This window comes from Grampus griseus (assembly GCF_964374135.1).
Source record: "Grampus griseus genome assembly, chromosome: 6".
Taxonomy (NCBI): Eukaryota; Metazoa; Chordata; class Mammalia; order Artiodactyla; family Delphinidae; genus Grampus; species Grampus griseus.
Window position 1 is genome coordinate 83,060,470 of NC_139000.1, and position 5,000 is coordinate 83,065,469.

General features: G+C 37.0%; 1 pseudogene across 1 annotated transcript; it reads left to right on the forward strand.

The window, feature by feature from the left end:
* The first annotated feature begins 3,855 nt into the window (after positions 1-3,855).
* LOC309823853 (large ribosomal subunit protein eL31-like) lies at positions 3,856-4,228 on the forward strand (annotated as a pseudogene). The gene has a single exon. The product of its transcript is annotated as a large ribosomal subunit protein eL31-like (transcript).
* Positions 4,229-5,000: the final 772 nt, after the last annotated feature.

Consider the following 5,000-nt stretch of genomic DNA (forward strand, 5'->3'; position numbering starts at 1 on the left):
ACTAATGAGTTGAGTAAATCTTTGATACAAGCTTCCTCTATATCTCTATGAGAGTTAGATTTTCAACTTTCCAAAAATTACACTTTGACACTACAAAGACTCCAGTGGAACTTCCTGGGGGTAAGAAACTGAGGGCAGCAGGGGCTGACACGGGCCCTGGGCCATCATTGTCATCTATGCCGAGCTGGTTAACTCAGCCCACAGAACTGAATATCTTATTTGGCAGTAAAATTTTTAAGGATTATTCATGGGAGCTCACTTTACAGTGCTCAGGGCTTTTTTTCTGGGATTCAAGCAGCTCATGAGGAAAATCCTAAGCACTAAAATTCAGACAGGATTTTACCACCTGGAAAGATGACAAGTGGGGAAAGGAGAAGAGGCGGCCAGCAGAAATTTCTGGAGAAAGACCACCATCTCTGCCAATTCAACACTGGAATTTTTAGCTTTTGCTTGAAGAAGTTAACAATTCCTATGCACCCATATCACGTGTAAGAATTTCCACCTATACCCAGTGTATGTTCTTCTGCGGCTCTGCTCATCTAAGGGATCCAGCATTCTGTCCACATCACATTATCGGATGGGCGTTTCTTCATAAGTTCACATAGTAGACAAAATCTCAGGCCAAAAAGGCAGGGATATAAGAAATGTGATGTGCTATATTCTTCTTTACCTGAACTTTATTTCCATTTTGAGTTCCCACTGGGCCGTCTGCTGGAAATGTAATCGAATTCAATTCACAGCCAGTTCTGACCCTACCACTACAGGTGCAGGTACAGTCCAAAAGGATGTGAGAATGCTGGGACGCTCTACATGGCTGGACTGGACGTGGTCTATCTGCTCTGGCATACATTAGGCTGAGTATGGCTGCTGCCACTGCATCTCTCACTTCCAGCTTCTGGTCTACCCCAGGTCTGACTACCCCTCAGCTGAACACTGGGTTCTTTGAATTCTGCAGAAGATATGTTTCTGCTCCCACCCTTTCCAGGGAATCTGAAGCTAGATGCCTGTGGCCCTCTCTATCTAGGTGTGCTGGACAGCCATTTCTACTCTATGGCTCTCTTCATTTAAGAAAAAGTATCTACAACTTTAAAATAAGACAAAAACATGGTTGGGAGTTCTTTAAAATTAATTGTGGCGCATCATCGAACAAGCCTTCTTATGGGTCATCTGAGGAGGCTCAAGGCAAAGTTTCTCAACGTTTTTGGTTTTTTTAATTTCCCTCCAAGGAGAAAATTTTAATTACATTCCAATTTAATTTTAATTAATTAACTTAAGCTAGTTAATTTAATTAATAATGAGACACAAGAGGGAGGAGATATGGGCATATGTGTATATGTATAGCTGATTCACTTTGTTAGAAAGCAGAAACTAACACACCATTGTAAAGCAATTATACGCCAATAAAGATGTTAAAAAAATAATCAATTGATTTCATTAATTGCTCTGATTTACCCCTGATAAGAGAACATAAATAGACTACATGTTGTTTAACTTTAAAAGTCATTGCTACCTGACTTGCTCGAGGTCTTTCACAGATTTTTGAAGAGACTCCAGGCAGGAGACGTGACAGAGGGGTGAATCTTGGGAGACCCAGAGAAGTCGCTATCTGATACAATAAGTCAGGGTATCAGTTCCTCTGGTAACACTTTTTCTAACCTATGCTAGCCAAACGAGAGCATTGGAGGTGGAAAATACACTTTCTCTCTCAAACTTTGCTCAGTTGCCTCTTTGAGTTTATTCACCAGAAATGGGTGGGCAATATAAAGGATTGTTTGTCAAATATTTCTACTCCTTTCTTTACCACTCAGAAAATAAACACTAGGAAGCCAATTTGTGACATCCCCACAGCTTATCTTTGCTAATCATAGGGTCTTTTCCTTTACTCCCTGCCTTTTCTCTTTCTACCTCCTCTCTAAAATAGCTTCAGCTCATCTTCATCCTTCTGCACAATAGCTTACCCTCATAAAAACATCTGGGGTTACTTACACCTTGATGAGACTCCAAATCTATGTGTTACCTTTTCCAGTGTTTTAGGTCCTGACTCTAACTGTGAAAGCTTTTGCAGCCAGTGCAAAGTATTCCAAGCCTCAGTGACTGGGTGAGAAAAAGAAAAAAGTAGAAGTACCAGTGATGGTAAAACTATATCAAGTGGTCTCACATATTTAAGACAGGTGATCCAAAATGAGAGGAAGCATGGGAGTCAAAATAATTTTGGAGAAATAATGACTAAATTTTTTTCCAAATTTGATGAAAAATACCAGCAGACAGACCCAAGAAGCTTAACAAATCCTAAGCAAATCATATTCAGCTTGGTGAAAACCAAAGACAGAGAGAAAAATCTTAAAAGCAACCAGAAAATAAAGACATGTTCTCTAAAGAGGAACAATGAGAAGAAGGAGAGCAGACAGCTCATCCATAGCAGTACAAGCCAGAAGAAAATGACAAGACGTCTTTAAAGTGCTAGAGGGACAAAGAGAGTCTGTTGACCTAGAATTCTATATCAAGTGAAAATATTCTCTAAAAATAATAGGCAAAAATGACAAAAACAATTGCCAAGAGAATCTTCCCCAGCAGAAAGAAATATAAAACTCTTTGTGCTGAAGGGAAATGATATCAGATAGAAACAGTAACATAAATGAAGAAATGAAGCATGTCAGGAAGTATGTATAGGCAGGTAAACAGAAAGTATTTTTCTCATTTATTTTTTTGTTTTTATTTATTTATTTTTGGCTGCATTGGGTCTTCATTGCTGTGCATGGGCTTTCTTCTAGTTGCGGCGAGCGGGGCTGCTCTTCATTGCAGTGGCTCCTCCTTTTGCAGAGCATGGGCTCTAGGCACGTGGGCTTCAGTAGTGTTGTGGCTCAGCAGTTGTGGCTCATGAGCTCTAGAGCACAGGCTCAGTAGTTGTGGCACACAGGTTTAGTTGCTCAGCGACATGTGGGGTTTTCCCGGACCAGGGCTCAAATCTGTGTCCCCTGCATTGGCAGGTAGATTCTTAACCACTGTGCCACCAGGGAAACCTTCATTTCTTTTTTAAAAATACAATTTACTATTCAAAGTACATAAAAATGTACTGTGGGGTTTATAAAAATGCAGAGGTAAAATGAAAGACAATAATAGTACTAAGAATGGGAGAGATCATTTAAAATATGCTATAATAAGTTTTTTATATTATACTTAAAGAAGTATAATATTAATTCAAGGAAGACTATGGTAATATAAGGACACATACTGCAATCCCTATGGCAATCACTAAAATAGCTAAAAACCAATGGATGAGTTAAGATGGAATAAGTTTTTCAAATCCTTGGTTAATTTAAAAAGAAGGAAATGATGGAAAGAGGAACAAAGAACAGACAAGGCAGTGGTGGTCTTAAATTCAAACATATCAATAATTACTTCAACTGTGAGTGGACTAAAACTACAATTAAAAAGTAAAGATCGTCAAACTAGACAAGTAGGAAACACACATTATATGTTGCTTTCAAGAAATGGCCTTCAAGTATAGACAGAGCTTAAAAAACAAAAGATTGGGAAAATTATACCATGCAAACAACTAATCAGAAGAAAATTGTAGGGGCTACATTAATATCACAAGAAGTAGAATTCATGATAAGGAGTATCACCAGAGATAATGGTAGGCATTTCATAACGATGCAATAAACAATTTATTAAGGAAACATAATAATCCTAAATGTGTATGCATCTAATACAAAGCTTCAAAATAATGCAAAAACTGACAGAGCTAAGGGAGAAAAAGACAAATTCCAATTAAAATTGGAGATTTTAACATTTCTTTTCCAGTAATTGATTAAAACATATATATTAAAGATTGTTTTCCAACCAGAGCCCGGCAGAATGACTCCCACAAAGAAGGGTGGAGAGAAGAAGAAGGGCCGGTCTGCCATCAATAAGGTGGTGACCAGAGAATACACTATCGACATTTACAAGAGCATCCATGCAGTGGGTTTCAAGAAACGTGTCCCTCAGGCACTCAAAGAAATCCTGAACTTTGCCATGAAGGAGATGAGAACTCCAGATGTACGCATTGACACCAAGCTTAGCAAAGCAGTCTGGGCCAAAGGAATAAGGAATGTCCCATCTCATGCCCATGTGCAGAAAACGTAATGAACATGAAGATTCACCAAACGAGCTCTATACCTTGGTTACCTATATACCTGTCACCACTTTCAAAAATCTACAGACACTTAATGTGGATGAGAACTAACTGCTGATTGTCAAATAAAGTTATAGAACCACAAAAAGTTAAAAATTAATAAATATATATAAGACTTGAACAACACTATTAGCCAATTTTAAACTTATTGATATTTATAGAACACTACACCTAACAACTGTGGAATTCACATATTTTCCAAGTGTATGTGGAATATACATGAGATAGATCAGCTGCTGAGCCATGAAAGGTCTCAATCCATTATAAAGAACTGAATTCATACAAAGCATATTCTCTAAAAATAATAAAACAAATAAAAGTATGATCTTTCACACAACAAGTCAATAACAAAAAGATATCAGGAAAATCCCTAAACATTTGGAAGCTTACCAACAAAGTTTTAAATAGCCCATGGATCAAAAAAGAAATTCCAAAGGAAATTAGAAAATATTTTGAACTGGATGATAATGGAAGCAAAATACATCAAAATTTTGTGGAATGCAGCTAAAGCAAAGCTTAAAGGGAAATACCTAGAAAAGACAAAAGAAACATTTAAAAGCACTGATCTAAACTTTCATCTTAAGAAGCTAGTAAAAGAAGAGGAAATTAAAGCAAAAGGAACAAAACAATAAAATAGAAGCAAAGTAGAAATAGTGAAATAAAAAATAGACAAATGATAGAAAATCAACAAAACTGAGAATAGGTCTCTTGATAGGATTAATAAAATACAAGACTCTATCTAGATTTATCAATAAAAAAGAGAAAAAATACAAATTACAAATTTCACTCATGAAAGAAAGAGAGTACATCATTCCAGATTCCA